Here is a 14,463-nt window from a genome sequence, read left to right on the forward strand (position 1 = left end):
AACCGAATATCCAGCCAGTGGGGTGCATGGTCCGAGATAACTATCCCCGCATACTCTGCCCCCTCCACCCCAACCAAAATCTCTCGACTCACTACAAAGTAATCAATCCTCGAATACACCTCATAGACGTGTGAAAAGAAGGAATACTCCTTTCCCCCTGGGTTCTGAAAGCACCATGGATCCACCATACCCATCCTCTCCATAAACCCCCCCCCCAGCTCCCTTGCCATTCGTACCCTCCCCATCGACCTGGGGCTCGATCTATCCACCCTCGGCTCCAGGACACAGTTAAAATCTCCTCCCATGATCAACTGGTACGTGGCCAAATCTGGGATTGCTGCCAGCAACCCCCTCATAAAACCCACATCATCCCAATTTGGGGCAAACTCATTTACCAACATTACCGGTGCCCCTTCCAATACCCCACTCACAATCACCTATCTCCCACCTGGATCCCTCACCTCCTTCACACTCACAAATCCCATTTTTTTGCTCATTAAAATCGCCTCACCCCTCGATTTCAAATCAAACCCCGAGTGAAAAACCTGCCCGACCCACCCCTTCCTCAACCTAATCTGGTCCTTCACACGGAGATGTGTCTCCTGCAAAAAGACAACCCCCGCTTTCAAGCTCCTGAGGTGTGCGAAAACCCACAACCTTTTAACCGGCCCATTCAGTCCCCGGACGTTCCACGTTACCAACCTTACCGGAGGCTTGAGCCTCCAATCTCCTCTACCGTCCGTCATCTTCCCCACTTAACTCCTGCCCCTTAATTCCACTCTGTACCTAGCCCATCCCAGATGGCCCCTTTCTTCACCCTTGACAATGTCATCTCTCACCCCCTGCCACGTCGCAGAACTCCCCCCCCCCCCCCACCCGCTTTTCCCCTTCCCCCTTCTTCCACCCCCCACTTCCCCTTTCCCCCCTCCCCCGATCACCCCTCTTGGCCTTCTCCCCCACCACCTCCCTTCCGTTCACCAGCATAACCTGCTAGCACGGCTGCCCCTGCCCAAAGGCACATCCTAATGACCTCCCACTACCCCCCCCCCCCCCCCCCCACTCCTCAGCTCAAAGAAAAAGGCCTCCTGCTGGCCTTACCCTCCCCCACCCAAACAAGGACTTCTCCTGAACTACAGGTAGCCTTCTCCAAAAGCAAACAAACAGATGTTAAACACAAACAGTCCCATAAAACAGGAGGGGGGATGGGAATATCCATCCCCACATAAACTTTTCACCCCTACAACTCCTTACAATCTCAACATTGAACAGAAACACCCCTCCTCCCCCCAAAAAAGCGAGAATCCCCCAATCCCTACACCCACTACAAACATGCTCCCGACCATTACATAGTGCCAGCACCCCGGTACCCAAGCATTGTCCACTCAGTTCTCCCCCAGTTCATGCTCCTTAATGAAGTCTTTGGCCGTTTCCGGGGCCTCGAAATAATACTCCCGGCCTCCGAACGTCACCCATAATTTCGCCGGATAGAGCACCCCAAACCTGATCTACCGCCGGTACAGCACCGCCTTGGCCTTGTTGAAACCTGCCCGCCGTTTTGCCAACTCGGCTCCGATGTCCTGATAAATCCAGACGTTATTTCCCTCCCAGTCGCAGCTACGCTTCTCCCTGGCCCACCGTGGAATTTTCTCTTTCTCCACAAATTTATGGAGTCACACGATCACCGCCCGCGGTGGCTCACCAGCTCTAGGCTTTTGCCTCAGAGACCTATGCGCTCGATCCACTTCAGGTGCCTTATCCAGCACCCCTTCTGCCACCAGTCCCGCCTGCATCCTCGAGACGTACCTCGTGGCACTCACACCTTCCACTCCTTCAGGCAGGCCCACTATTCGCAGGTTCTGTCTTCTCGACGCATTCTCCTGCTCCTCCACCTTTGTCCTCAGCATTTTACAACGGTCTCCTAGGAGCCCCACCTCTGCCTCCAGAGCCACCACACGATCGCTGTGGTCCGAGATCACTCCTTCGATCTCCCAAATCTGTGACCCCTGCACCGCCAAACACCTCTCCATCCTCCCCAAAGTGCTCTTCAGGGGTGCCACAGCTTCTGCAATGCCCTTTGCATGATCCTCATGCATTTCGTTCCTCTGTTTATGGAATTCCTCCTTGATAAAAGTCATCAGTTCCTGTATCTGGGGCCTTACAGCTTGCCCCTCCCCCGCCTGCATGCTGGAAGAGACTGTCTGTGAAGCACAAGACTGTTTCAACTTTCCAGCCAAACCTCTCACTGTTTTCTGCCGGGGCCGGTGATCAGAAGACATCCCATTCCAGGGGTAAACTACTCCTCTAACATTCACCTACACCTTTTCATCAAAATTCCACCCGGATCTGGGTAAAAAGAGCCCTTTTCTGTGACTTTGAACAGGAACAGCCCTTTATGTGACCAATCACTCCATGGTCACAAGCGGAAATCTCCTGCCTCTCCTTCATGAATAATTGGTTACATTTTTCACTCTTCACTTGAGATTGCTTGCAGCTCTTAGGAGCCCACTGATTTTGTGAGGATGGGCTGGCTCTTCACAGAATCGGGCAGGGAAAGTGCCCCACACCATTCCTCCACTCCCAGGCCTCTGCTCGGATCCGCAGCTGAGATAGGAAACGTAAGGTTCAAATCCGTGCTGCTTCGAGCTGGTGCAAACTCCACATGGACAGGGACCCGGGGCTGGGATGAAACCCGGGTCCTCGGCGCCATGAGGCAGCAGTGCTAACCACTGCGCCACCGTGCCGCCAATAATTCCTGAGCAAAAGACAAATTCTGTGTTAACTGCTCTCCATTGCCTCACATGACCTGTGTTAAATCACTGACCTGAGCCAATGTCACTTTCATTGGTTCCCTCCTCCATCCGCTTTAGAAGGAAAATAAGAATACTGGTCAGAACTGGTCTGGTATACCTTAAAATGGAACACCCAGTAAAAACTGGGAAATAAGGGACGCAATCTAATGGTCTCGTCACACCCGACTTGGTGACTTGATGACACAGTTACACCTAGCGAGATTCAGATGAATACATTTCAGGAAAATTGGTCAAGCTTCAAAGTTTGATTGAAATGCGATGCAATAATCATCATCTGGTTAGGAGGGTTCTTGGGTTACGGGGAAAGGGAGGGCTTAAGTGGGTCGGTGCAGACTCGATGGGCCGAATGGCCTCCTTCTACACTGTATGTTCTATGTACTAATCTGAGACATGGCCCGTGTACCCACAAGAATCCACTTGAGAATGTTTTGTTTATTAAACAGTCAAGAGTAACAAAGATTTGAAAATGAACTATGTAACGTTCCACATATCACACTGACCATTGAACAACAAGGAAACATCACAGTTCCGTATTGGTACCAATACAAAGCTTTATCAGCTCATTTTCACACAAAAAACACAAACACACGGTATCAGCCCTCACAGGTTCCCAGACCGAAATGGAGGATAAGCCTGAATATGTGTTATCATGTCCAGATCTTTGATGTAGAAATTATCTGTCCATCAAATTGTTCCATGTGTCAGTGCCGTTCTCCATCCAGGAGCCGCAGTTGTGCAGGCCCCTCCCACACGGCCCAATCTCACCAGAACCAAATCCTGGCATCCACATATTCCACTGGCACTCGAGGTTCAGTTGAACATCTTGGCTCCCAGTGTGTTTAACCCGCGGCGACGTGCCAATTACATGCAGCATTCACCACACCTGCAACAAAGGCATAAGCAATCTGCAAAAGCATTTCTTCAACGGCGCCATCAGGTGACCCATTTCGATCAATGTCACACACCAGGGGCGAAATTCTCCCCCAACGGCGCGATGTCCGCCGACTGGCGCCAAAGACGGCGCCAATCAGACGGGCATCGCGCCGGCCCAAAGGTGCGGAATGCTCCGCATCTTTGGCGGCCTAGCCCCAACATTGAGGGGCTAGGCCGACGTCGGAGGGATTTCCGCCCCGCCAGCTGGCGGAAATGGCGTTTGTTTCCCCGCCAGCTGGCGCGGAAATGCGGTGCATGCGCGGGAGCGTCAGCAACCGCTGACAGTTTCCCGGCGCATGCGCGGGAGCGTCAGCGGCCACTGAAAGTTTCCCGCGCATGCACAGTGGGGAGAGTCTCTTCCGCCTCCGCCATGGTGGAGGCCGTAGCGGAGGCGGAAGGGAAAGAGTGCCCCCACAGCACAGGCCCGCCCGTGGATCGGTGGGCCCTGATCGCGGGCCAGGCCACCGCGGGGGCACCCCCCGGGGTCAGATCGCCCCGCGCCCCCCCCCCAGGACCCCGGAGCCCGCCCACGCCGCCTGGTCCCGCCGGTAAATACCAGCTTTTTTTTTTATAAATGTTTTATTGAAATTTTTTTCCCAAACAACAATTTTCCCCCTCTTACAAAGCAAACACAACAATAACAATACAGAAATTTTAAACAATACACAAGTAACAAAACCCCTTTATCTTTGACCTAAACTAAACCCCCCCCCCTCCCCCTGGGTTGCTGCTGCTGGTCATCTGTCTTCCTTCTAACGTTCCCCTAGGTAGTCGAGAAATGGCTGCCACCGCCTGGTGAACCCTTGAGCCGATCCTCTCAGGGCAAACTTTATCTGCTCCAGTTTAATGAACCCCGCCATATCATTTACCCAGGCCTCCAGTCCGGGGGGCTTCGCCTCCTTCCACATGAGTAGGGTCCTGCGCCGGGCTACTAGGGACGCAAAGGCCACAACGTCGGCCTCTTTCGCCTCCTGCACTCCCGGCTCTTCCGCAACTCCAAATAGAGCTAACCCCCAGCCTGGTTTGACCCGGGCCTTCACCACCTGCGAAATCACTCCCGTCACTCCCTTCCAATACCCTTCCAGTGCCGGGCATGCCCAAAACATATGTGCGTGGTTTGCCGGGCTCCCGCCACACCTCCCACATTTGTCCTCCACTCCAAAGAACCTGCTCAATCTTGCTCCCGTTATGTGTGCTCTATGTAGCACCTTAAATTGAATCAGGCTAAGCCTGGCGCATGAGGAAGAGGAATTTACCCTGCTTAGGGCATCAGCCCACATACCCTCCTCTATCTCCTCCCCTAGTTCTTCTTCCCACTTTCCTTTTAGTTCGCCCACCGACTCCTCCCCCTCTTCCCTCATCTCTCGGTAAATCTCTGACACCTTGCCTTCTCCGATCCACACCCCTGAAAGCACCCTGTCCTGTATCCCCTGTGTCGGGAGCAACGGAAATTCCCTCACCTGTTGTCTAGTAAATGCCCTCACCTGCATATATCTCAAGAAATTTCCCCGGGGCAACTTATACTTTTCCTCCAATGCTCCCAAGCTCGCAAAAGTCCCATCTATAAATAAATCTCCCACCCTCCTAATTCCCAACTGGAACCAGCTCTGAAATCCTCCATCCATTCTTCCTGGGGCGAACCTATGGTTGTTCCTGATTGGGGACCCCACCAGGGCTCCCCGCACCCCTCTCTGTCGCCTCCACTGTCCCCAGATATTCAATGTTGCCGCCACCACCGGGTTCGTGGTAAACTTTTTAGGTGAGATCGGTAGCGGCGCCGTCACCAGCGCCTCTAAACTCGTCCCTTTACAGGACTTTCTCTCCAGTCTTTCCCACGCCGCTCCCTCACCCTCCATCATCCATTTACGTATCATTGCCACATTGGCGGCCCAATAGTAATCGCCCAAGTTCGGTAGTGCCAATCCTCCTCTGTCCCTACTACGCTGAAGGAACCCCCTCCTTACTCTCGGAACTTTCCCTGCCCACACGAAGCTCGTGATGCTCCTGTCTATTTTATTAAAAAAGGTCTTAGTGATGAGTATAGGGAGACATTGAAATACAAATAAGAACCTCGGGAGGACCATCATCTTAATTGCTTGCACCCTGCCCGCCAGCGATAGAGGCTGCATGTCCCACCTCTTGAAGTCCTCCTCCATTTGTTCTACCAACCGTGTCAGATTAAGTCTGTGCAAGGTTCCCCAGCTCCTAGCGATCTGAATCCCCAGGTATCGGAAGTTTCTTTCCACTTTCCTTAGAGGCAAGCCTTCTATCTCTCTACTCTGGTCTCCTGGATGTATCACAAATAATTCACTCTTCCCCATGTTTAGCCTATACCCAGAGAAATCCCCGAACCCCCTCAAAATTCGCATAACCTCTATCATCCCCCCCGCTGGGTCCGACACGTATAACAATAGGTCATCCGCATATAACGAGACTCGGTGTTCTTCTCCCCCTCTAATCACCCCTCTCCATTTCCTGGAGTCTCTCAACGCCATGGCCAGAGGTTCAATTGCCAACGCAAACAACAATGGCGACAGCGGGCATCCCTGTCTTGTTCCCCGATATAGTCGGAAATACTCCGATCTATGTCGACCTGTAACTACGCTTGCCGTTGGAGCCCCATAAAGAAGTCTAACCCAGCTAATAAACCCGTTCCCAAACCCAAACCTCCTTAACACTTCCCATAAATACTCCCACTCCACCCTATCAAATGCCTTCTCTGCGTCCATTGCCGCCACTATCTCTGCCTCCCCCTCCACTGGGGGCATCATTATCACCCCTAATAGTCGTCGCACGTTAACATTCAGTTGTCTCCCTTTTACGAACCCTGTCTGGTCTTCGTGCACCACCCCCGGGACACAGTCCTCTATCCTCGATGCCAGTACCTTTGCCAACAATTTGGCGTCCACGTTCAACAATGAAATGGGTCTATAGGACCCGCACTGCAACGGATCTTTATCCCTCTTCAAAATTAACGATATTGTCGCCTCCGACATCGTCGGGGGTAGAGTCCCCCCTTTCCTGGCCTCATTGAACGTCCTCACCATCAACGGGGCCAACAAGTCCACATATTTTCTGTAATACTCCACCGGGAACCCGTCTGGTCCTGGGGCCTTCCCTGCTTGCATGCTTCCCAGTCCCTTAATAACCTCGTCCACCCCAATCGGTGCCCCCAGGCCTACCACCCCCCGCTCCTCCACTTTCGGGAACCTCAATTGGTCCAGGAACTGCCGCATCCCCTCCTCTCCCTCTGGGGGTTGAGACCTATACAGTTCCTCATAGAAGGTCTTGAACACCTCATTTATCTTTCCTGCCCTTCGCACCGTGTCTCCCCTTTCGTCTCTAATTCCTCCTATCTCCCTCGCTGCTGCCCTCTTTCGCAATTGATGAGCCAACAGGCGACTCGCCTTTTCCCCATATTCATACCTCCTCCCCTGTGCCTTCCTCCACAGTACCTCCGCCTTTCTGGTGGTCAGAAGGTCAAATTCCGTCTGGTGTCGTCTCCTCTCCCTGTACAATTCCTCCTCCAGGGTCTCTGCAAATTCCCTATCCACCCTTAAAATCTCCCCCAGTAATCTTTCCCTTTCCTTGGCCTCTGTTTTCCTTTTGTGGGCCCCAATGGAGATCAGCTCTCCTCTGACCACCGCTTTTAGTGCTTCCCATACCACTCCCACAGGGACCTCGCCGTCGTCATTGACCTCCAGATATCTCTCAATACACCCCCGCACTCTTGCACACACTCCCTCATCCGCCATCAGTCCCACATCTAATCGCCAGAGTGTTCTCTGCTCCCTTTCCTCTCCTAATTCCAGTCCACCCAATGTGGGGCATGATCCGAAACCGCTATGGCTGAGTACTCAGCTTCTTCCACCCTAGAGATCAACGACCTTCCCAAAACAAAAAAATCTATCCGGGAGTACACTTTATGGACATGGGAGAAGAAGGAAAACTCCCTAGCCCTAGGTCTAAGAAATCGCCATGGATCCACTCCCCCCATTTGGTCCATAAACCCCTTAAGTACCTTGGCCGCTGCCGGCCTTCTTCCGGTCCTTGAGCTGGATCTATCTAGCCCCGGGTCCAGCACCGTATTAAAGTCCCCTCCTAAAATCAAGTTTCCTACCTCCAGGTCCGGTATACGCCCCAGCATCCGTCTCATAAATCCCGCATCGTCCCAGTTTGGGGCATACACGTTAACCAACACGACCTCCATTCCCTCCAGCCTGCCACTCACCATTACATATCTACCTCCGCTATCTGCTACGATGTTCTTTGCTTCAAATGCGACCTGTTTCCCCACCAAAATGGCCACCCCTCTATTCTTTGCGTCCAGTCCTGAGTGGAACACCTGTCCCACCCATCCTTTCCTTAGCCTAACTTGGTCCGTGGAGCATAACCACGTCTGCCCTTAGTCCTTTCAAATGCGCGAGCACTCTGGCCCTTTTTATCGGTCCGTTCAGGCCTCTCACGTTCCACGTGATCAGCCTCACTAGGGGGCTACCTGCCCCCCTCCCGTGTTGACTAGCCATTACCTTCTCTAGGCCAGTCCCATATCCCGCCTCCGCGCTCCCGCTCGCTCCCCCAGCGTCGCACACCATCCCCGCCCACCCACTCTTTAGCCATTTCCTTTTGGATTTCCGCAGCAGCAACCCAGTTGTCCCCCCCCTCCCCCTCCCTCCCCCCCTCCCCGCTAGATCTCTTTCTAGCATGATTGCTCCCCCCATATTACTTCCGTAAGTCAGCTGACTTCAACTGACCCCGGCTACTCCTGCTCACTCCTCGACCCCCCCCATGTGGGGAACTCCCATCCGCCTTGCGCCTGTCTTCCCGCCTTATTCTTTCTGGTGCGGGAACATCCCTTTACCTGACCCGCCTCTTGTGGCGCAGCTCCCTTTCCCCTCCCCCTCCCCTTCCCCATTCTCCAACTATGTCCCGTCTTTCCCCCCTCACCGGCGCCCACATTTCCCCAATGTCTCCCCCCTTCCCTGTTTACTTCTCAATTAACTTCCACCGTAACATTAACAATAACATTTCCTGCAGCATCAGTCCCTCAGTTCCGATCCAATTTCTCCTCTTTGATGAAGGTCCATGCTTCCTCCGCCGTCTCGAAATAATGGTGTCTCTCCTGATACGTGACCCATAGTCTTGCCGACTGCAGCATCCCGAACTTCACCTTCCTTTTATGCAACACCTCTTTGGCTCGGTTGAAGCTCGCCCTCCTTCTCGCCACCTCCGCACTCCAATCCTGGTATACCCGTACCACTGCATTCTCCCATCTGCTACTCCGCACCTTTTTAGCCCATCTCAGGACCTCTTCTCTATCCTTAAGGCGTTAAAATCGCACGATTATCGCCCTGGGTGGTTCTCCCGCTTTTGGTCTTCTCGCCGGAATCCGATTTGCCCACTCCACCTCCAAGGGGCCCGTAGGGGCCTCAGCACCCATCAGTGAGCTCAGCATCGTACTTGCGTACGCTCCACAGTCCACTCCTTCCACACCCTCAGGGAGACCCAGTATCCGAAGGTTTTTCCTTCGCGCTCCATTTTCAAGGGCTTCGATCCTTTCAGTACACTTTTTATGAAGTGCCTCGTGCGTCTGTGTCTTAACCGCCAGGCCCAGGATCTCGTCCTCAATATCTGTCACCTTCTGCTCCACCACACGGAGCTCTGTCTCCTGGGTCTTTAGTGTCTCCTTGAGCCCCTCAATTGCCTGTAGCAACGGGGTCAGCACCTCCCTCTTCAGCAGCTCCACGCACCGTCTCACAATTTCATGCTCAGGCCCCCATGTCGCCTGCGCTTTCTCCGCCGCCATCTTGTACTTCTCTCTTTCTGACCCTTTGGTCGACGATTCCTCGCGCTGCAGCCGCCGCCGCCGGTTTTTTCCTCCTTCGTTTGGGGGGGACTCCCTTCTCACACGCCCCACACCGGGTTGCGTCGTCGAAAAATTCCCCGTTGGGGCTCTTAAAAGAGCCCGAAGGTCCGTCGGAGCTGGAGCCGCCGAAGCGTGCGGCTAGCTAGGCATCACCGCAACCGGAAGTCCCTTCAGTGGCCTTGATGAGGTCTTTTCACAGTTGTTCCCTCTGCTGCTAGAATTCACTTTTGATACAGGCCCTCAGGTCAGCTTGCAGCTTTAAGCTTGCCCTTCCCCCGCCTGCATGCTGGAAGAGGCCCTGTTTATCCTGCAGTTGCAGCCAAATCTTTTACTGTTTCTGCGTGTGTCTGGCAACCAAGAGACATACCCTTCCTGGGGGACACTGTCGGGGGAATATTGCAGCCTTCTTCCCACACTGGGAAATGTCAAACAAATGCCGTGGGGGCCCTGTAAAAGAGCCCAAAAGTCCGTTCCAAGCAGGAGCTGCCGAATATGCGACCTAGCTCTGCATAGCCGCACCCGGAAGTCGGTAAATACCAGCTTTGATTTACGCCGGCGGGACAGGCAATTTCTGGACGGGACTTCGGCCCATCCGGGCCGGAGAATCCAGCGGGGGGTCCCGCCAACCGGCGCGGCCCGATTCCCGCCCCCGCATAATCTCCGGTACCGGAGACTTCGGCGGGGGCGGGATTCACGGCGGCCAACGGCCATTCTCCGACCCGGCGGGGGGTCGGAGAATGACGCCCATGGTCCCACAGCATCTTCTTGCTTCAAACCAGATTGCCTTCAGGACTCATACGTCCCCCCTGAGCCCGATGTTCCAGCACCCAGGTATCTTAGAAAAAAATTGCCCTTCTTTCCAGCGACAGAAAAGGAAGGAAACAGTAACAGCAGCCTCTGCTCTGATTCTCAGCTCTCGCTCTTTTAAAATCGCTGCGAGGACTTTCCGCTCTCACTCTTTTTAATTCACTATGCTGACTCACTGCACCTACTCTTTTTAAATCACCGCTCTGACGCTCAGCACCCGCTTTTTAAAAATCTCTGCTCTGACTCTCTGCTCTCTTAAAATCTCTGCTCTGACTCTCGGCTCTCTTTCAAAATCTCTGCTCTGACTCTCGGCTCTCTTTTAAAATCGCTGCGTGGACTCTCTGCTCTCACTCTTTTTAATTCACTTTGCTGACTCACTGCTCCAACTCTTTTTAAATCACCGCTCTGACGCTCAGCACCCGCTTTTTAAAAATCTCTGCTCTGACTCTCGGCTCTCTTTTAAAATCTCTGCTCTGACTCTCTGCTCTCTTTTAAAATCGATGCGCGGACTCTCTGCTCTCTTTTAAATCTCTGCTCTGACTCTCTGCTCTGACTCTCGGCACTCTTTTAAATCTCTGCTCTGACTCTCGGCTCTCTGTTAAAATCTCTGCTCTGACTCTCGGCCCTCTTTTAAATCTCTGCTCTGACTCTCGGCTCTCTTTTAAATCTCTGCTCTGACTCTCAGCTCTCTTTTAAAATTTCTGCTCTGACTCTCAGCTCTCTTTTAAAATCTCTGCTCTGACTCTCGGCTCTCTTTTAAAATTTCTGCTCTGACTCTCGGCTCTCTTTTAAAATCTCTGCTCTGACTTGCAGCTCTATTTTAAATCTCTGCTCTGACTCTCGGCTCTCTGTTAAAATCTCTGCTCTGACTCTCAGCTCTCTTTTAAAATCTCTGCTCTGACTCTCGGCTCTCTTTTAAATCTCTGCTCTGACTCTCGGCTCTCTTTTAAAATTTCTGCTCTGACTCTCGGCTCTCTTGTTAAATCTCTGCTCTGACTTGCAGCTCTATTTTAAATCTCTGCTCTGACTCTCGGCTCTCTGTTAAAATCTCTGCTCTGACTCTTGGCTCTCTTTTAAAATCTCTGCTCTGACTCTCGGCTCTCTTTTAAAATCTCTGCTCTGACTCTCGGCTCTCTTTTAAAATCGCTGCGCGGACTCTCTGCTCTCACTTTTTTAATTCACTATGCTGACTCACTGCACCTACTCTTTTTAAATCAATGCTCTGAAGCTCAGCACCCGCTTTTTAAAAACCTCTGCTCTGACTCTCGGCTCTCTTTTAAAATCGCTGCGCGGACTCTCTGCTCTCACTCTTTTTAATTCACTATGCTGACTCACTGCACCTACTCTTTTTAAATCTATGCTCTGACGCTCAGCACCCGCCTTTTAAAAATCTCTGCTCTGACTCTCGGCACTCTTTTCAATCTCTGCTCTGACTCTCTGCTCTCTTTTAAAATCTCTGCTCTGACTCTCGGCTCTCTTTTAAATCTCTGCTCTGACTCTCAGCTCTCTTTTAAAACCTCTGCTCTGACCCTCGGCTCTCTTTTAAAATCTCTGCTCTGACTCTCGGCTCTCTTTTAAAATCTCTGCTCTGACTCTCTGCTCTCTTTTAAAATCTCTGCTCTGACTCTCGTCCCTCTTTTAAAATCTCTGCTCTGGCTCTTGGCTCTCTTTTAAATCTCTGCTCTGACTCTCGGCTCTCTTTTAAAATTTCTGCTCTGACTCTCAGCTCTCTTTTAAAATCTCTGCTCTGACTCTCGGCTCTCTTTTAAAATTTCTGCTCTGACTCTCGGCTCTCTTTTAAAATCTCTGCTCTGACTCTCGGCTCTCTGTTAAAATCTCTGCTCTGACTCTCAGCTCTCTTTTAAAATCTCTGCTCTGACTCTCGGCTCTCTTTTAAATCTCTGCTCTGACTCTCGGCTCTCTTTTAAAATTTCTGCTCTGACTCTCGGCTCTCTTTTAAAATCTCTGCTCTGACTTGCAGCTCTATTTTAAATCTCTGCTCTGACTCTCGGCTCTCTGTTAAAATCTCTGCTCTGACTCTCAGCTCTCTTTTAAAATCTCTGCTCTGACTCTCGGCTCTCTTTTAAATCTCTGCTCTGACTCTCGGCTCTCTTTTAAATCTCTGCTCTGACTCAGCTCTCTTTTAAATCTCTGCTCTGACTCTCAACTCTCTTTTAAAATCTCTGCTCTGACTCTCGGCTCTCTTTTAAATCTCTGCTCTGACTCTTGGCTCTCTTTTAAAATCTCTGCTCTGACTCTCGGCTCTCTTTTAAAATCTCTGCTCTGACTCTCGGCTCTCTTTTAAAATCGCTGCGCGGACCCTCTGCTCTCACTTTTTTAATTCACTATGCTGACTCACTGCACCTACTCTTTTTAAATCTATGCTCTGACGCTCAGCACCCGCTTTTAAAAAACCTCTACTCTGACTCTCGGCTCTCTTTTAAAATCGCTGCGCGGACTCTCTGCTCTCACTCTTTTTAATTCACTATGCTGACTCACTGCACCTACTCTTTTTAAAGCTATGCTCTGACGCTCAGCACCCGCTTTTTAAAAATCTCTGCTCTGACTCTCGGCACTCTTTTCAATCTCTGCTCTGACTCTCTGCTCTCTTTTAAAATCTCTGCTCTGACTCTCGGCTCTCTTTTAAATCTCTGCTCTGACTCTCAGCTCTCTTTTAAAATCTCTGCTCTGACCCTCGGCTCTCTTTTAAAATCTCTGCTCTGACTCTCGGCTCTCTTTTAAAATCTCTGCTCTGACTCTCTGCTCTCTTTTAAAATCTCTGCTCTGACTCTCGGCCCACTTTTAAAATCTCTGCTCTGGCTCTCGGCTCTCTTTTAAATCTCTGCTCTGACTCTCGGCTCTCTTTTAAAATTTCTGCTCTGACTCTCGGCTCTCTTTTAAAATCTCTGCTCTGACTTGCAGCTCTATTTTAAATCTCTGCTCTGACTCTCGGCTCTCTGTTAAAATCTCTGCTCTGACTCTCAGCTCTCTTTTAAAATCTCTGCTCTGACTCTCGGCTCTCTTTTAAATCTCTGCTCTGACTCTCGGCTCTCTTTTAAATCTCTGCTCTGACTCAGCTCTCTTTTAAATCTCTGCTCTGACTCTCAACTCTCTTTTAAAATCTCTGCTCTGACTCTCGGCTCTCTTTTAAATCTCTGCTCTGACTCTTGGCTCTCTTTTAAAATCTCTGCTCTGACTCTCGGCTCTCTTTTAAAATCTCTGCTCTGACTCTCGGCTCTCACTTTTTTAATTCACTATGCTGACTCACTGCACCTACTCTTTTTAAATCTATGCTCTGACGCTCAGCACCCGCTTTTAAAAAACCTCTGCTCTGACTCTCGGCTCTCTTTTAAAATCGCTGCGCGGACTCTCTGCTCTCACTCTTTTTAATTCACTATGCTGACTCACTGCACCTACTCTTTTTAAAGCTATGCTCTGACGCTCAGCACCCGCTTTTTAAAAATCTCTGCTCTGACTCTCGGCACTCTTTTCAATCTCTGCTCTGACTCTCTGCTCTCTTTTAAAATCTCTGCTCTGACTCTCGGCTCTCTTTTAAATCTCTGCTCTGACTCTCAGCTCTCTTTTAAAATCTCTGCTCTGACCCTCGGCTCTCTTTTAAAATCTCTGCTCTGACTCTCGGCTCTCTTTTAAAATCTCTGCTCTGACTCTCTGCTCTCTTTTAAAATCTCTGCTCTGACTCTCGGCCCACTTTTAAAATCTCTGCTCTGGCTCTCGGCTCTCTTTTAAATCTCTGCTCTGACTCTCGGCTCTCTGTTAAAATCTCTGCTCTGACTCTCGGCCCTCTTTAAAATCTCTGCTCTGACTCTCGGCTCTCATTTAAATCTCTGCTCTGACTCTCGGCTCTCTTTTAAATCACAGCTCTGACTCTCAACTCTCTTTTAAAATCTCTGCTCTGACTCTCGGCTCTCTTTTAAATCTCTGCTCTGACTCTTGGCTCTCTTTTAAAATCTCTGCTCTGACTCTCGGCTCTCTTTTAAATCTCTGCTCTGACTCTCAGCTCTCTTTTAAAATCGCTGCGCGGATTCT

At 51.1% G+C, this 14,463-nt stretch overlaps 1 protein-coding gene across 1 annotated transcript in view; it reads right to left on the bottom strand.

The window, feature by feature from the left end:
* Positions 1 to 14,463, bottom strand: part of LOC140405481 (STE20/SPS1-related proline-alanine-rich protein kinase-like) — a 253,266-nt gene that overhangs the window by 76,937 nt on the left and 161,866 nt on the right. The gene's annotated exons all lie outside the window — the stretch shown is intronic.

The sequence above is a fragment of the Scyliorhinus torazame genome, chromosome X, assembly GCF_047496885.1.
Source record: "Scyliorhinus torazame isolate Kashiwa2021f chromosome X, sScyTor2.1, whole genome shotgun sequence".
In the NCBI taxonomy this organism is placed as follows: Eukaryota; Metazoa; Chordata; class Chondrichthyes; order Carcharhiniformes; family Scyliorhinidae; genus Scyliorhinus; species Scyliorhinus torazame.